The 19,614-nt window shown below is 43.5% G+C and overlaps 1 protein-coding gene across 2 annotated transcripts in view; it reads right to left on the reverse strand.

Annotated features, from left to right (window-relative positions):
• The window catches only part of APOH (apolipoprotein H), a 351,268-nt gene that overhangs the window by 14,549 nt on the left and 317,105 nt on the right, over positions 1-19,614 (reverse strand). Inside the window, exon 1 of one of the 2 annotated variants that reach the window (XM_083598899.1) lies at positions 9,677-10,019. The exons of the other annotated variant lie outside the window; for it this stretch is intronic. The gene's annotated coding sequence lies outside the window, so the exon portion shown is untranslated. Of the gene's footprint in view, positions 1-9,676; positions 10,020-19,614 lie in introns of those variants that run through there. 2 annotated transcript variants of the gene reach the window in all.

Consider the following 19,614-nt stretch of genomic DNA (forward strand, 5'->3'; position numbering starts at 1 on the left):
AATGATTTCTTCAACCATGCCAAACTCCAAGTCAGTGAAGCTTTCATCTAGAGTTTTTCATTTACTGTTTCTTGCGGGGGAGGGAGCAAAGAAAAAACAACATTTCCTACTTAGACTGCCACGCCCAGGTCTTCCCGGACATTTTAGTTGCTTTCTGGAAAATTTGAAATTTCATCTGCCCATACGCTATCATCTGCGTGTGCACAAAAAAACCCCTGAATCATGGCTTCCATTTTAGAGTATTTCTCTAAAAGCTACAGGATCTGGGATATGGGATGTGGGTAACTTTACGTGGGAGCTGGGTTCACATGACATTACCCACAATCCATCAGGCAGCTTTCGTGCTCACACACATGATGGCACATGTGCAGATGAACGTTCCACTGACTTGGAACTTGCCCTTGCTTGTAAGATCTGCTTCAGAGGGACTAGCCACCAAAGGAGGTTAGGTTGATAGAAGCACAGAGCAAGGCCTTTTTTGTGGTGGCACCCCAGGTATAGTTCCCTTCCTAGGAAAATGTGTGCCTTGGGGCAGCAGCACCCCCAAAAGTGCAGCCCCAAATTGCATGAGGTGGCAGTGGCCATTTTGACCACTGTCCTCTCAAGAGAAAAAACAGGATGTCCCATATTTTATTCACACACACACACATATGAGAATAAAATAAAATTTTCTGTTTTACAATTTAAAATACTATTCTACATCCTTAAGATATCAATGACTTCCCTTCTTCTATTTCCATGGTTCATTTTACATATCATAAATCCCTGCATATTTTACAAAAACTATACCATTCAGTATTCCATTATTGCATCCATCAAAACTTGTTTATACTGTTGCATTTATCTTAATGCTGCCAGCATTTTCAGCTGTACACAGTTATTCTCCATATATTCAATAAACGTTTTCCTATCTTTAAACATATGTGCTTCTTGTTCTCTTATTCTATATGTTAAGTCTGTGAGTTGTGTATATTCTGTCAACTTAAGTTGCCATTCTTCTTGGGACAGATGTCCCATATTTTCTGGGACAGTTGACAGGCATGTTTTTTCTATGTTTGAAGCAAGATGAAGGACAAGAAATAATAGGTCTTCTGTGTGGAGAAGATGGAGAAACGCTATTCAGGTGACAGAAGGCAGAACTGCTCAGCACTTACAGTGTCCAACTTGTTGAAAAGAATAAATGATGCCGGAAGGGAGCTGCAGCCCAAGGTAAGAAAAGGGTTGGTAGGGAGCAAGTATGAATTATGAATAAAATGGAGGAGGAGGAGAAAGAAGAAAGAAGGAGACAGTTTTACAGATCTTTTTGTGGAGGGCTTTTACAGCTCTCAAAGGGTCCAATAAACTACCACAACGGTGAGAGGCAGAATTGTGCTGGAGACCTGAAATCTAGGACTGATATTTCTTTCTTAGCAGGCCTCTGTTACCTTATCTGAAAAAAGCTCCTCCTCCTCCTCCTCTTCTTCTTTTTATAACTCACCCATCTGGCTGTGTTGCCCCAGCCACTCAGAGCAGCTTCCATCATAAAATATCAAACATTAAAAAAACTCCCTGTACAGGGCTGCCTTCAGCTGTATATTTATTTATATCCTTGACATCTGGTGGGAGGGCGTTCCACAGGGCGGGCGCCACTACCGAGAAGGCCCTCTGCTTTGTTCTCTGTTACTTCACCTCTCGCAGTGAGAGAACCACTGGAAGGTCCTTGGAGCTGGATCACAGTGAACGATAGGGGTGGAAACACTCCTTCAGGTATAATCAACAATGTGTTTTCTAAGGCAACAAAAAATGTGACTTCCTCTGGACTGAATCTGGGACCTTTTGAATGCAAAGCATATGCTCCATCAATGAGTTATGGCTCTTCACCAATGGCTCCAACATATATGGTTAGAGTGCCCTAAACTGAAACAATTTTGGGCAATGATAATCTCTGAAATGAGACTAATTACTGGTTATCAACTCACTTTAAAACTGAAAGAGTTTCTTCCATTCAGAGGAAAACTATTTTGATAAACACCTGGTGACATATCAACTAGACATGTCATTCTAGAAGCTAGAATGTTAATTGCCAGTTGCTGGAAGTTTAAAGAGCATCTGCCAATTTCACAGTGGTACAACCAAGTTTTGGAAAGTGCCCTAACTGGGGGTGGGGGTGGAATCACTAGCCAGATCAAAACATTATCTGGCTGACAAGATCAGATGAATAATTAGAAAAATTGCTTCCAAGGCTCTGGGATACAGAAAATTTGCCAGTGATATCCAGACCACAACAAGAAAGTAGTACTTTTAATATTAAAAAACAACATGCGGTTCTTATGGCCTTAAGAAAAGACATTGCTGTAATATTCCGTAGTTATTGTAACACATACCTGTTTGCTGTTATTTAACAACGGACAGAAAAATCCTAGATACCAATTACGCAATGGTGGGAGTGCAGAGATACACAGCTGCTGTGCTGGCAGAACAAGTACTGTAACCACTATGGCAGAGATGGGATGAAAAGGTTCCCTAAGGACCACTTTCCCCTCTGGACCAATCCAGTGGTGGGCAGGGCGAGAGGCAAAAAAAAGTGGGCAATGCAACAAGTGTGAATTTTCCCTTTGTACAGTAGGTTAGTTCATTCACACTCACATGTTCCTCTCTGTCCTCTTTCCAGGCAAGCAAAAAGTCAAGCCTGGTCCCAACTTGGCTGACTGCCCATTCGTTTCGGGGCCCACTTCAAAGTGCTGGTTCTGACCTATAAAGTCTTACATGGATCAGGACCTCAACACCTTAAGGACCACCTCTCCCCATATGAACCGACCCGGACCCTGCACTTGTCATCCAAGGCCCTTCTCTATCTACCCCCTCCTTGAGAGGTTGGGAGGGTGGCAACACAAGAACAGGTCTTTTTTGGGATGGCTCCCTGTCTGTGGAATGCTCTCCCCAGAGATACTCGCCTGGCGCCATCAGTACAATGTCATTAGACACCAGACAAAAACATTCCTCTTTACCCAGGCCTTTGGCCATTAAATAATCTGTGGCCAGTTAAAGCTGTGGGTGGGGGACTGTTCTGATTATTTTATTATTATGCTGTCTGTTATTATGTTTTTATTATAGTGCTCCATAAAATGTAATATTTTGATAAAGTGTGTAATAATAATAATAATAATAATAATAATAATAATGTTAAATAATAATAATAATAATAATAATAATAATAATAATAATAATAATAACACCCCGCCTATCTGGCTGAGTTTCCCCAGCCACTCTGGGCAGCTCCCAACAGAATATGAAAAACACAATAAAACATCAAACATAAAAACTTCCCTAAACAGAGGTGCCTTCACATGTCTTCTAAATGTCACATACAGTGGAACCTCGGTTGTCAAATGCTTTGAAAGTCAAACATTTCGGCTTTCAAAAGTCAACAACCCGGAAGTGAATGCTTTCATTTTTGAACACGCCTTGGAAGTCGAACGGCTCCTTTGGCGCGTTTCTCCATTATTTCAATGGATTTTGCCAGCTGGCAATTGCGCCTCGGTTGTCGAACATTTCGGAAGTCGAACGGTCTTCTGGAATGGATTACGTTTGACAACCGAGGTTCCAAGGTACTTGTTTATTTCCTTGACGTCTGAAGGGAGGGTGTTCCACAGGGCGGGCCCCACTGCCGAGAAGGCCCTCTGCCTGGTTCCCTGTAACCTCACTTCTCACAAGGAGGAAACCTCCAGAAGGCCCTCAGAGCTGGACCTCAGTGTCCAGGCTGAACAATGAGGGTAGAGATGCTCCTTCAATTCAATGATACAGATTTTTCTCTGTATAAGCAAACCATCCATATTGTATATCATTCTGATTTTAACATTTTTAAATGTTTATACTTTTTTATATGTAAAAAAATTAAGATTATACCGCATGATTTTTGCCATTGGACACGTCTTATGTAATTTCTTATCCTTGCCCAAGAGAAACTGCAGGAACATTACTCTGCTGCTTTCAGACTGGTTTTCCCAAAGTGTGTTTCTAAAAAGTCTGAGGTTCTGCCAAGTGTAATTAAGGGAAACCAAGATGGCTTGGCTCATGCAAACTTACTTGCATTAGAGGCTCTAGGAATATTGATAAAAGACAAAGCCAGGTTCTGTGGCATGTTTGTTTAAGATCCTTCAAGAGCAGGATTTCAAAGAAATCAAATCAAAAACCGAGTATTATCATGCTTAATACAATCAGTATTAATAAATGCATCACATGGGTGGGAGCGCACAGCTACCTATCAATTGTTCAGGATTTCCTGAGTTACCTTTAATCCGCTCTGATGCAATGCCTGTATACTCAGAAGTAAACCCCGGCTGGATTCAATGGGATTGACTTCCAAGTAGCATGCTGCATTTTACCAACTCAAACCGTTGGCTCATCTAGCAGGACATTGTCTACCAATTACAGTCGTACCTCAGGTTACATACGCTTCAGGTTACATACGCTTCAGGTTACAGACTCCGCTAACCCAGAAATATTACCTCGGGTTAAGAAGTTTGCTTCAGGATGAGAACAGAAATCGTGCTCTGGTGGCGCGGCAGTAGCAGCAGGCCCTATTAGCTAAGTGGTGCTTCAGGTTAAGAACAGTTTCAGGTTAAGTACGGACCTCCAGAACGAATTAAGTACTTAACCTGAGGTACCACTGTATCTGGGTCCTGCTACAAATGTCAGGAGTGCCTGCAGGAGCTAGGCCCTGTGACTGGTAGGGCCTCGCAGGACTGGGGCCTTCCTAAGTCTGGCCTGGAAGGGCAAGGCACGCCCGCACAGGTGAGGCTTGGCAGAAGACTTGTAGCTGTCAACGTTTTCCTTTTTTTAAGGGAAATTCCCTCATTCCGAATAGGATTCCTCGCAAGAAAAGGGAAAAGTTGACAGCTATGCTTGTAGCACCTGGTAGCAAGGGCTGGGAGGGGTATACAGTATAAGACCAGCATTTCCCTCCGGCTCTTTGCTACAGCAATGTGCTACCCACCCTAGCTGTGCTTTGACTTCCTGACTCCTGGTATCCTGACCCTTGGACTCTTGGCTACCTGACCCCTGGACTGCTGACCCTGGACTGCTGATTCCCACTTCCTGACCTCTACCCTGACCCTGATGTACCAAGCCAGGACTCCAACTGCCTGTAACCCGGACCGTGACAACAAAACATCCTGCTTATTGGAGATGTCAGGTATGAGACCATGGACTTTTTGGGTGCAATGCACCTGCTGCACTCTTTTGAGCTATGGCCCCAAGTGAAAGAAGGGCAACAGCCTTAGGTCTCTTAACTCATCCTACATACACCAAAGAGGAGGCTTTTGAACACTGAAAAATAATCTTGCATTTTCATGTTCTAAAGTCAGCCCAGTATCACCTCCAGCCTGTGTCTCACCTTTTATCTCAAGACATTAGGATCTAGGGACTCTGGATTTTTATTTTTTATTTTATATGTCTTTCTAATGTATGTTTAAATCAGACACAAAGAATTCCAGCAGCTTTCTCACTTTACTTAGTCACCATATGAGCGCTTCTGAACATGATCACCAGAGGGCGCAACATACTCTAGAAAACTAAAAGCAGTCTTAATTTACTGTACTTTCTTTTTAAAGGTTTCCTACAGAAAAACCTTTCAGAGTCAATGGCCCATTAGCTGGCCCCTAAATGCTCAATACTCCATTTTCTTCCCTTCCGCTTTATACTGAGAAGAGAAATTAAATTATAATTGGTCAAATTCTACCGAGAAGAGGTATCAAATAATCTCTAGGTCTTCTAAGGAGCAAGGCTCTGGTTTTGTGTTTTCTGTAGCAGGATAGCATAGCTACACTTCTTGAAATTATTCCCCATTCAGTGGTGCAATTTCCCTGAAATGAGTAGAACTGCAGCTTGCCCTTCAATATGTAATACTTTCCTGCAATAGCTGTCCGCAAATGACAACACTTTGGAGGTCCCAGGTCGAAAGGTGGTTAGATTGGTCTCAACTAGGGCCAGGGCCTTTTCAGTACTGGCCCCAACTTGGTGGAACGCTCTGTCACAAGAGACTAGGGCCCTGCAGGACTTGACATCTTTCCACAGGGCCTGTAAGACAGAGCTGTTCCGCCTGGCCTTTGGTTTGGACTCAGTCTGACCCTTGTTTCCCTCCCCTTACAGTTTTGATTTATGGGCTACTTTTAAAATGAGGCTGCATTTTAAATTGCATTTTAACCTGTATTTTAAATTGGTTTTTTTCCCTATTATGTTTTTATTGTAATTTTACTGGTGTCAGCCGCCCTGAGCCCGGCTCTGGCTGGGGAGGGTGGGGTATAAGCAAAATTTATTATTATTATTATTGTGTCCAACAACCCTTAGGGGCAGAACCTACAGGCAAGCAGGCCCCACACACATTCACCCCTGCTGCCATTTTGATTACAATGCAATGCACTCTTAAAGGGGAATTAAAATGGTAACAGGTCAAGTCCAGCCACATGGGAACGAACCTTCAGGTGTCTTATAAGGTTGTTTAGTTACTTATCTCCTTTGCTCGGGGGTCACATTACTCCATACCCTCCAACATTTCTCTGATGAAAATACAGTCATACCTCTTCTTGCAAACGCTTCATGTTGCGTTTTTTCAGGTTAAGAACGCGGCAAACCCAGAAGTATTTACTTCCGGGTTTCGCTGCACGCGCATGCACAAAAGCGTTCTGCAAGGTTCACACATGCACAGAAGCATTCTGCACAGTTTGCGCATGCACAGAAACGCTCTATCGTTCTTCACACATGTGCAGAAGCGCTGTTCTGGTTGCGGACTTTTCGGGGTGCGAATGGCACCCTAGAACAGATTGTGTCCGCACATAAAGCATTTAAAAACCATATTGTCAGGAAAGCATTGTTTAATGTTTGGACAAGATATAAAGACTTGCTTGAAAATAAAACCCCAAGGTGGTTGTCACCGATGGAAGCGAAGGCTCAGAAAAAGCTCAATATGGAGGCCAAATGGCCGAAATATTGGGAAATTTTGGAACAAGAGGGAGACAAATTGAAATTGCAGAGCTTTGAGAAACTAAAAGACAAAGTGCGAGATTGGCTTCATTATTATCAAATAATGGAGGCTTACAATTTGGACAAGAAAATTGGCTTCCAGGTGGAAAAATCAAAATTGGAAACAGAACTGTTAGATCCCAAAACTAAGATTTTATCAAGAATGTATAACTTGCTGTTGAAATGGAACACTCAGGATGAAACGGTGAAATCTGCTATGATTAAATGGGCACAAGATGTTGGACATAACATCATGTTGGCTGACTGGGAACAGTTATGGACCACAGGTATGAAATTTACGGCATGTAATGCCTTAAGAGAGAATATTATGAAAATGATATACAGGTGGTACATGACACCAGTCAAGCTTGCAAAAATATATCATTTGCCTGATAACAAATGTTGGAAATGTAAAGAGATTGATGGTACATTCTTTCACCTTTGGTGGACGTGCCCAAGGATTAAGGCTTTCTGGGAGATGATCTATAATGAAATGAATAAGGTATTTAAATATACCTTTTTGAAGAAACCAGAGGCCTTTCTCCTGGGCATGGTTGGCCAATTGGTGTTAAAGAAGGACAGAACTTTCTTTATGTACGCTACAGCAGCAGCAGCAAGAATACTCATCGCAAAGTATTGGAAGACACAAGATTTACCCACCAAGGAAGAATGGCAGATGAAGGTGATGGACTACATGGAATTGGCGGAAATGACTGGCAGAATCCGAGACCAGGGAGAAGAATCGGTAGAAGAAGGTTGGAAGAAATTTAAAGACTATCTACAGAAACATTGCAAAATTAAGGAATGTTAGAAGGATGCTGGAATGAAGTTATGTGGTTTTAGTCCCTGGAAAACAGGGACACTTGGAGGGTCTGCTATTCTACCCACAACAGCCTGTTTTGGGAGCAACCCCCTAGATTCCCTGTCATTTTTGGAATTCTACCTGCAACATAGCAGGGTTTCTGCTAGATTCCATCGCCCCTCAACTGGCATAACTTGAGTCTAGGATTGCTCTTAGGAAAATGCTGATAACTCATTAGCAGTATTAATTGCAAAGGAATGTTCAAATGTATATTATCCATAATAATAATAATAATAATAATAATAATAATAATAATAATAAATCTTTCCAGTAAATGCAAATGAATAATTAAGAAGAGATTATGTGCTTCATAGTATATGGTTACCCCTGGCAAAGCATCAGCAAACCAATTGAGCTAAAGATAAAATGTATTTCTTTTTCTCTCCGCAAGGTATTATTTGGAGGGTATCGTGTAATTATACATGACATCTAAGTCTCTGATCTAAAGTACAAAGATAAATTTAGCCCATTTAATTTAATCCATGTAAGGCATGTTTTGAACTATCCTGAGCACTCCTGCCTCAACAGTAAAAAGAGAAGCTACTCTCTCGCACCAAGAAGGATAGCATTGCTTTTACTCTTTATAGCAGGTGATTACATTCAGGTACGAATTCTGTGGTTTAATGAAACAGCCCAGTGTTGTTACTGTTGTTTCTTAACAACAAAAGCCCTGAAGGTACCAATTATTTGCAGATGGAAAATCTAGGCCTGGCTTCCTTCACCTCGGCCCTCCAGATTTTTTTTGGCCTACAACTCCCATGATCCCTAGCTAGCAGGACCAGTGGTCGGGGATGATGGGAATTGTAGTCTCAAAACATCTGGAGGGCCGATGTTGAGGAAGCCTGCTCTAGGCCTCCAAATAAAAATGAAACCAGTGACCAGATATTGGCTTGGAGGGCTCTTCCTGAATACTGAAAGCAGAAGCCAACTTTCCCTACCTCACCCCCCAAAATGCCTCTCCAGAGGGTTGGGGAACCCTCTTGAGAAACACTGGATGTGGATGGTTGTGGAAGGTCAACCCAAAAGCAAATTGACAACATGTTTTTGTTTTTCCTGAGGATTGCAAGTCAGGGTCCACAACTCATTACATTTCGGTGACCATTTGGATGAGCAATAGCATTGTTTTGCTGTTTGAGGAGAAACAGCACCTGTGGAGAAATGCCAGATACAGTATGTGTTTGTGTTTGGAAAGAAGGGGAGAAATGACTCCTGTGTCCTCTGTGACAAGAGTTTGAGGCCTTGTACAGTGGTACCTTGGGTCAAGTACTTAATTCGTTTCTGAGGTCCTTTCTTAACCTGAAACTGTTCTTAACCTGAAGCACCACTTTAGCTAATGGGGCCTCCTGCTGCCGCCGCGCCGCCGGAGCACGATTTCTGTTCTCATCCTGAAGCAAAGTTCTTAACCTGAAGCACTATTTCTGGGTTAGCCGAGTCTGTAACCTGAAGCGTAGGTAACCTGAAGCGTATGTAACCTGAGGTACCATTGTACTGTTAAGATGTCACAAGCCCATGCAACAAACAGCAGTTCTTGGCAAAACTTTCTTAGGCAGGGCCTGGTTCAGATAAATTCAGTCTGAGGAGTCTGGAGTTAGTTGAAAGTCAAAAAGACAGTTGCGATTTTGACAGTTGAGGATTTGGTGGGAATAAAGGTGCTGAGGAGGAAAGTGTGAAGAATAAGACTAGATAATAGCTGAGGGGGGAATTGAGGCCTGCATATTAACACCCGGTGTGTTATTTATACTTGTCTGGGGAAGTTCAGGGAAGGTTGCCAGTGGCTGAGTTAGTCTGAGATGCTGCCCTATATAAAGATATTACCAGAGTGAGGTTACACAAGTGAGCTAAACTGTCCAAGCAGCCAGAAGTTCAACCAGGGGATCCTTGGGATACAGAGGCAGATTGTTCTCCGTAGCTGGACAGATTTGTAGGAATAATTGGCTGGGGTGGAGGCTTGAGGAATTTGGCCTGAGGTAAAAGTCATTTAGAGGCTACTGTCAACAACAGAGTCCCTTGAGTCATCAGAACCTTTGAGACTCCAAGCTGTATCGATATTTCCTTATGTAAATAGTATCCCTTTAGTAAACCTTTGATTTAGTTTGAAATACACGCTGTCTCTAGTGTTGGTGTCCATCTTATGCCTAAGCCTACCACGCATGCTACTAGGAGGTGTCGAATTGGGCACCACAATTTAAGAAGGATGTTGACACGCTGGAATGTTTGCAAAGGAGGGCAAGCAAGATGATCAAGGGTCTGGAAACCAAGCCTTATGAGGAACGGTTGAAGGAGCTGGGTACGTTTAGCCTGGAAAAGAGGAGAATGAGAAGAGATAGGATAGCCATCTTCAAATATATCAAGGGCTGTCCCATGGAAGAGGGAACAAACTTGTTTTCTCTTGTTCTGGAAGGTGAGACTCGAATAAATGGCTTCAAGATACAAGAAAGGAGAGTCCGACTAAACATAAGGAAGAACTTTCTGACAGTAAGAGCTATTCAACAGTGGAACAGACTCACGCAAGAGGTGGTGGACTCTCCTTCCTTGGAGAGGTCCAGTGCCAGATTTACGTATAAGCTAAAGAAGCTATAGCTTAGGGCCCTATTCTTGCCCCCCCCCCAAAATATACTTCTTCTTAATTGTATTTCACTATAAATATACTTCTTCTTAACTGTATTTCAGTTCAACAATTACTTGGATAAAATACATATTTTGTTATGTGCAAATGGCTCTAGATACCTATTAGGTCCATAAATTACCATATAGCATATATTCAACACAAAAAACAGCAACAGTTGTTTACAAGGGACAGCTGGACATATAAAGGGCCCCATTACCTTCAGTAGCTTAGGGCCTCATCAAACCTAAATCCAGCCCTGGAGAGGTTGGATGGCCATCTATCATGGATGCTTTAGCTGAGATTCCTGCATTGCAGTGAGTTGGACTACATGACCCTTGGAGTCCCTTCCAGCTCAGAATTCAGATTCCAAGAAAGCATTCTGAGTAATTTGGTGGCATCAGAAAATTAAAGAAGCGCAGATACTAAATACAAGTGAGGTTGAGGGAACTTGAGCGTCCCTGACAATCCATAAAATGCACTGTATAAGCAGTCAATCCCTCTGGGTTTAATGTGTTCCAATGGCAGAGGGAGAGAAGAAGAGAGGCCACCAACAGCTCTGCTGAGAAGCCAGGTAGATCAGGCTCCTCTTTCCATCAGCTGTCACCTGGCATCAGCCATCCCAACAGTTGGAGAAGGGCAAAACCATTGCATTGACTTCGCTGCCAATGGCTTTTGGCTTCTCCCTTGTTGTCTATGATGAGTACTAAGTGTGAACACTATCTCCAGTGGGAAGCTTTTAAACCAGCAAGGCTCTCGAAGACACTGAGATACCCTCACTGCCAGCTCCTCATCTTCCTGGTCCTGCACTGGGTCATAGTTTATAGCTGGTTCTCTTTCCTCCCAAGTAGGAAGCTGTAGGCCGCTTTGAGCATGAATTTTTTGGGGTGTGCGGGGGAAAGAGGCATACAAATAAAATGAATGAGCGAATGAATTTTGGATAATTCACCGCCATCACAGCAGCCCATGTCTCAAATCACACTGTCTGTACAAAAGGATTCCCCAAACATCTTCAGAGCCTTTTGGAGGTTCACATGGAAGTTGCATGGGAGAAGAGGTGAAAGGAAAGTCCCTTTCCTGTTGCTTCTTTCTGCTTGCAATAGTCAGCATCCAAGTCATGGTGTTGGGATGCAGCAGCCTTGGACCTAACCCAAAGGCCATCACTATGCAGGCAAAATGCAATGGGTTCTTGGCTTTTCTTTTACATCAAGGAGAGGTGCTTTTTTTCTGCAGCTGTCCCACCATACTCCACATGCTAGAATACTGATCTCCCTCTTCCCTCCCTATCTCTGAGTTGTATTTGCTTTTATAGCTAAGTGGGTATGAAACCCCAACTATTTATGCAGCCTGCCCCGAGGACAGGATAGTCTACTTATCTAAGTAAACATCCTTGCAGCTATTACAATGGCTTTCACCAGGATCGCATTGTGTTAAGCAAATGCACAGAGGAGGGCAACATAACAGTGACAGCTGTGGCCTGAAGGAGTTGTGTGCCCCCCCCCCCCGAACCATTTCTACTAAGCCATACACTCTTCAAACTTTCATTCATGGTATATTGAGGTCCTCTTGAATTAATTAATTATTGGGTGAATGCCTTTCACATTTATCCTGAAAATAGTCCAAGAATGACCAAGAATAGACTTTAAAAAAATAACAGTGTTTCCCTTTCAGCTAGCTGGAAATGTTTACATACCATGGATTATATATTTGCTTTCCTACTATTGACCTTTGCCACCACTTTACTCTCCCGAACTAGTCACCCAGGGACTCAGAAACACATACAAAGCAACCTCAGAGTGAGACGACGTTGCAAGTGTCATGATTACATTCCACAGCATGCGAGTCAACGCCTGGATCTAGACGCATCAATGAAGAATTTCAGTTAAACGCGTTGTAAACATTGTATGAGAAATTGGGTTGGCAAAAACGGAACTCCACAGCGCCCTCTGGTGTCACAGTGTTATAATGCATATACAACACATATAAAGCGCTTTTTCTTTGCCAATGTATCTGAGTCCCAGCATGCTTTTTGCCCCTGCTTCACTGTCAAAGAGGGAGTTTCCTGTTTTATGGAATAGTGTTTTCTCCCTTTGTTCTTCTAAAGCAGGAGTGGGGGACCGGCTGACTGCTGCGCTGGATTTTTAGAGGCTCTGACTCCCACCCAGCTCAGCTAGCATGGCCAATGGTCAGAGATTATGGGAGTTGCAGACCCTCCAAGTGTCCCTATTTTCCAGTGACAGTCCCGAAATTTACAGAAGCCACCCCAGTTTCTGATTTGATCCCAGAATGTCCTGCTTCTCCTTAGGACGTCCCTATTTCATTGGAGAAATGTCGGAGGGTATGGAGTTGTAGCCCAATAACATCTGGAGGACTCTATTTCTACTCTACAGAAAACCACGAAGAAGTCTTAGGTGTTTTGGTACAAGGCTCCTATAGCCATAAGAAACAACCAGGATGTCAACAATGGTAAAGGTGATGTGCAATTCTTTAAATAAATGAAACAAAATAAACTGGAAAAGAGAATTAGGGGACCTGGTTTTGGAGCAGCACTTTGTCAACCTGAGCTTCCCACTGCCCAAAATGGCCAACCCGAATCTATTGTCCTTGGATTACTTTTTCCACTCTCACAGAGGGTTGATTCCAGTTGCGCAAAGATTAGTATGGACTCACGCCAAATATCTGGCTGTGTCACAGTATTGAGCAACCTCTGACAACTTTGCCATAAGCACAATGCTTATGGTTACATGAATCTGAGTGAATTGGGTGAATTGGCTCAGTCTTTGGCACGAGGAAGTGAGGTGATGACAACCCAGCCAACTTTCTTCAGCGTCTTCCTTTCACTCTCCAGGAAGATACACATTACTCAGCATGGAAGGGGAGAGCCTGGTGCTATAAAGATGGATGATTCACGAGAGCTTCGAATCCCCAGCTGCTCATTTGTGCCAGCTGCAATGTCCTTTATACACAAGCAACAACTTCCAAGTGTGAAGGTGGATAAATGCTCGGAGGGGTCCTTCCTCTTCACTTTGCGCTTGGGTGTGTGACTCCAGCGGAGGCGCAAGTGCCCTTTTCAAAATGGATGATATTGTTACAGAACAAATTTGCCCAGGTCTGTGTACTTGCTGGGACTGCTCCCATTTTGTAAACACAGCCTAGCGGGTCATTTATGCTATGCCTGTAGCCTGATACCAAGTAGAGAGTCTAAATTTAGCTGACAGCTAACTGCTCTGAGGCAAAAGCGAAAACGAAAAATTGAGGCACAAAACTAATTACGCCAAGTGATGATGGTTTTCTCTGCTAGAGCGTATCCTTCAAAACAGGGGTTGGGGGGGGATGGGTGGCACCTGCAGGCCTTGGACTCTTTTATTCAGCTCTCAGGCTATTTTCAGAATCAAAAATCCTCTGCAAACAAATCAAACTATCGCCAAGACCATATAACACCAGTCCTGAAAGACCTACATTGGCTCCCAGTACGTTTCCGAGCACAATTCAAAGTGTTAGTGCTGACCTTTAAAGCCCTAAATGGCCTCGGCCCAGTATACCTGTAGGAGCATCTCCACCCCCATCATTCAGTCCAGCTTTGAGGGCCTTCTGGTGGTTCCTTCCCTGCAAGAAGCAAAGCTGTAGGGAACCAGGCAAGAGGGCCTTCTTGGTAGTGGCGCCCGCCCTGTGGAACGCCCCCCCTGTGGAACGCCCTCCCAACAGATGTCAAGGCATTAAACAACTATCTTACTTTTAAAAGACATCTGTTTAGGGAAGTTTTTAATGTTTTGTTGTTTTTATTATTATTTCTGTTGGGAGCCACCCAGAGTGGCTGAGGAAACCCATTAAGATGGGTAGGGTATTAATAATAAATAATAAATAAATAATAATAATAATAATAATCTGTTTCTGTCCCAGCAACCTGCTAGGTGGGGAGGGAGAGAAGAGAGCAAGGAAAGGGGGTGTCAGAGAAAGAAAGAGAAGGGGCGGCCTTGACCAGTTCTGGCTCTGGTGCCACCAAAAGATTACCCACAGAGCCCTGCTTTGAACACTGAAGCTTACTGGCTGAGACTGGGGGAAGGCAAGGAAACACTGAGCTGTGTGATGCACCAGCAGGAGTACTGCTGTGTCCATGCAAGGGTTTCCCTGCTGATGCCTCGCCTCAGCATCACCCAGGTAAGATGCAGCATTGGGAGGGTTGTTCCATCACTCTGCCCCCCCAAGGGAATCTGACCCTTACCAGAAAAAGAAAGGTTGCTCATCCCCAATCTGAAAACAGTGCTCACATGCTTCACTTCACCTTATTATTTCTTCCTGGAAGTGATTTGTGCAGCATGGTGGCCAAGGCTGCAACCCCAGCCTCATTGGCCTAGGAGTAAATGGCACATTGGGGCTTACTTCTGAGTAAATGTGGAAAAGATTACGAGCTGGGAAATATCAGAGTCAAATTTCATCTCCGCAATGAAGTTAGGCAAGCCACTGTTCTCTCTCTGCCTCAACAGCTCCTCCAGCCTTTCATTTGCAATATGGGCAGTTTGGATGTTTGTTACTGGTCTAAACCACTGGGCCTCTTGGGCTTGCCGGTCAGAAGGCCGGTGGTTTGAATCCCCATGACGGGGTGAGCTCCCGTTGCTCTGCCCCAGCTCCTGCCAACCTACCAAGTAGATAAATAGGTACCACCGCAGTGGGAAGGTAAACAGTGTTTCCGTGCGCTCTGGCATTCATCACGGTGTCCCGTTGCGCCAGTAGCGGTTTAGTCATGCTGGCCACATGCCCTGGAAAGCTGTCTGTGGATAAACACTGGCTCCCTTGACCTGAAAGCGAAATGAGTGCCGCAACCCCAGAGTCGCCTTTGACTGGACTTTACCATCCAGAGGTCCTTTACCTATAACTTTTACCTTGTTACATGGCTATATAAATATTAAGGGCTATTAGTAAAGAGATGCCCAGAGAAATAACAGGACAGTTCCCAGACTAACCTTGCTCTTAGGACCCATGGCCATTTTTAAAAGAATGCATCAGCAACATTTCAGCCCTTCTTCAAATATTGTCACAGGCCCCTTTTCGACAGCACACTATTTTGTGAACACATAATGTACCTCCTCCAGGAGAACCATTGCATCGTTGTTTAGTCCTTGAAACACACCTACATACCTGGGTAGATCTACTTCCTTCCACAAAAGACTGCAAATCTGTAGCTTCCCCAAATGCTAGGCTATTGCTGATGGGATAAGTTTGCTGTAACTTGTCACTTAAAATATAATAATTACTGGAGAAACACTTCTTGAGGTCAACTGCACACAGACTGTAATGGATTTTTTTTTAAAGACTTTAAAAATCTATGAACATTTTTGAAACACTGTAGGTTTATGAGGAGTAAACTGTGTCTCACAAAAATTATCTAGGCATTTCAAACTTTGTTTTTAAACAGCAGAAACAGACATGGTTCTTGAAACTCAGCAAGGTGTCAGAAGGATCTTCAAATTCAATACTGGGGAACTTTCTTTTGTAAAAGTCCTACTGCACATGTGTGCAAATGGCTTTTGGCACATAACAGAGCTTGCTGGATCCATACCAATAGCCGGAACTTCGGGGTAAGAGTTGTAATACCAATTGCATAAATAGTACATAAGTTGGGGATAATGTTTAATGTCCGCAATAACTGAAATACTTCATACTTGGCTAGCAACAAGTCAATAGGGATTAGACAGTACAGTTCTGGCTTCCTGTTTAGTATACATTGTTCAAGATTAACATCCCTGTGTGTGTCTCCTGCACATTGTTTTGACTGAAATCCACTCTGGCCATAAATAGACTACATATGGAATGAAATCTGGATGGAGTCAATGGCTGTCCTACCCCATGTAATGTGTTTGAGATGGTAGTTTTAATCTGAGGTTGTGGCATCAGCAGGGAATTTGTCATGCAGTTAATCTTATTAAGTAGTGTGGGTTATCTCGTTGTTCAGAGCTAATTATGAGCTTAAGTGTTCTGCTAGATGGGACCAGGGTACTCAGTAACTGGCAGAATGACAATATAGGTAACCCAAAGCTGATTTGGGACATATGCACTGAAAATATATAGGAACCAGGACTTCTTTACACACTGTGCCTTAGACATACATGCCACAAGTCTCCACAGGAAAGGAGGTCCTGGTAATGGCAGGTAACATTGCTGAATTACAGTTCCCATCAGCCCCAACCACCATGGTCAAAGACTAGGGAAGATGGGAGTTGTAGTCCATCAACATCTGGAGAGCACCACGTTGGCTACCCTTGATCTAGAACAGCCTTTCTCAACCTTAGAACTCCAGATGTTCTTGAACTCCCATCACCCTGACCACTGAGCATGCTGGATAGGAACGATGGGAGTTGTAGTCCAAGAACATCTAGCAACCCAAGGTTGAGAAAGGCTGATGTAGACATTCTCATTTTGCACCTCAGCAGGAACAGCTCCAGCCCTGTGGCTGATAATATGGTAGATTAACCAAGGAGGAGGACTCACTTCATCACTGGTGGTCAGCGCAGCTGATGAGCAGTAGCCCGGATAAATCAAACCCTTCTGATGGTTGACTTCCTCAGCCAGCTGCCTCCTCACTTGATCTCCAATTGGCTGTCTCTCCTGCTTTTCAGAGATCTGCCACAACTCCTTGCTGAATATCCCTGCACTAGCAAAACCTAGTATGATGTTGTGTGATGCGCAGCAACATCTGAGAATGATATGCACTTGTAAAAAGCTGCTACCTAGAAGAGGAGACTTCCCCGTTCAAATTTACATAAGATTCTTGCAGAAGTGTCAGCATACTTTAAGCAACCAAGTTTGGAGCATTTATTTATTTGAATAATGTTATACCACTTTACTTTGGCAAAAGCTAAAGATTCAAAAACATTTGCAATGCTAAAATATTAAAACAGAGTGGGCAAAAAGAGTGTATTCCATTACGATCCATTTCCATGCTGATGTAGGGGAACAACAACCCATTAAAACACATTACACCAGCTAATGTCCCATTAAAATAGCAATTTCCCTAATTCTAAAAACTATATGGGTGGGACACCGGGGGGCGGGAATCAACCAGAAGGTTTTGGCCAGCTTCCTAAGAGTTGATAGAGAAAAGCATCTATGAATCTCCATGGGACCATAATTCCAAAGGGCTAAAACCAATATAGCCTCGTGGTTTGCTCTCAGTATCGGTACTTTTGAAACAGGAGAGCAGAAGGGTAAGCTTTTTGAAGTTGGGGGTCTCCTAAAGCTGAGGACCTCTATGGAGAGAGATTCTAATAACAGCAGACCAAACTAAGGAGGGCTGGGGCTCTATAACCAACAACCTGAACTGAAGCTGGAAGCAAACTGATAGCTATCTGTTCCCAGAATAAGGCTGGACATTGTATTATGCAGCAGCTTGTGTTTAAATTTATGAAAAGTAATCAAGGGCAGTCCCATGCAAAACGAGTTACAGTAGTCAAGTCTGATGCTTACCAAACAATGGATAATCGTTGCAAACTCTCATTACTTTAGTTGTCAGAGAATGAGGTGGAAATAGCAAAATATCCCATAGGATACCGCTGTCTACTGTGTCTCTAGGATCAAGTCAGCCTCTATAAGTAAATCTAGGGGTGGCCTTAAGTAACAAATGACAATCACATGGCCATCTGTCATGGATGCCTTAGTTGAGATTTATGCATTGCAGGGGTTGACCCTCAGGGTCCCTTCCAACTGCACAATTCTTTGAGTCTATGATTCTATGAAGCGTCATCAATAATTAGACAAATCAAGATGTATAACTAGTATCTCTCCTGTCTTGTCTATTAACCCTCATCCATCCAACTACAGCTGTCCACTGCTGGTTAAAAGGACAGAGATGGCTGCTCCTGGATCACGTCAGACAAGATCTTAGTTGGTACAGTTGTTAAAAACAGACCTGGTCTCATCAATTTGTTGATGATAGGTAAAGGTAAAGGCACCCCTGACCATTAGGTCCAGTCGTGACCGACTCTGGGGTTGCGGTGCTCATCTCGCTTTATTGGCCGAGGGAGCCGGTGTACAGCTTCCGGGTCATGTGGCCAGCATGACTAAGCAGCTTCTGGCGAACCAGAGCAGCGCACGGAAACGCCATTTACCTTCCCGCTGGAGCGGTACCTATTTATCTACTTGCACTTTGACGTGCTTTCGAACTGCTAGGTTGGCAGGAGCAGGGACTGAGCAACGGGAGCTCACCCCATCGCTGGGATTTGAACCGTCGACCTTTTGATCGGCAAGTCCTAGGCTCTGTGGTTTAACCCACAGCGCCACCCGTGTCCCTTTCCCCTCTGTTTGCTTGTTTGTTGATGATACCTTGTTCTAAATCTTCAGATGATTTCTTCCAGCAGCTTCATAGAGATGTTAGGTGGAACCTGGGTTGAACTCATCAAAGCAACCCTCAGGGATCCAAGGAGTGATCTTACTGCCTGATCCTCTGAGATCATCTGATCAGAAAAGGGAACAGGGAGCCAGCAGAGAGTGGAACTTCTAATTCCCAACAAATATTGTAAGCAGCTTGTGAGTTATTCCACTCTACTTTATCAAACCATTTCCTCCTGTTATTTTATTTAGACCTCACTTCACACATAAGATGTTTTAAGCATGCATTCCTGAAAACATAAGTGTGGATGCCGTGATTAAATACATGTCCCATATTGCTACATTTATCAGAGAACCATGGTTCGCTGCAGCTCCCTGCTGAGTGTTCACCCAGTGGCAAAACTCCCTCCCACTATGTATAATGCGTGGCCAAAATGGCCATAAGTCACCATGTCAGTTCTGTGCTCTGCGCAATGTCTAGTGCTCTGCTCCTCAAGCCACTGAACCACTGCCTAATGCCAGACCAATGGAACTGGTTCATATCACAACTTCATATAAAGACAACATAATTTATTAGTATTATGTTATTACTGCAGATTTAGTGTTCCATTAAGAATCCAGCTAAAGTGGACCACAAACAAAATGGCTTTCAAGTTACAGATCCCAGCCTTCAGAGAGAGTGAAATAATTTCTCGTCAGCTTGCAAGAAAGGAACACTTAAGTATAGCAATAATAGTGTAACATAGGCAAACAGCATAAATTTTCATTGCTCAGCCAGAGCAAACTATCAAGCCTAGACGTTGAACCACACCAAAGTTCCTGCTTT

This window comes from Podarcis filfolensis, assembly GCF_964270895.1.
Source record: "Podarcis filfolensis genome assembly, chromosome: 2".
NCBI classification, from domain to species: Eukaryota; Metazoa; Chordata; class Lepidosauria; order Squamata; family Lacertidae; genus Podarcis; species Podarcis filfolensis.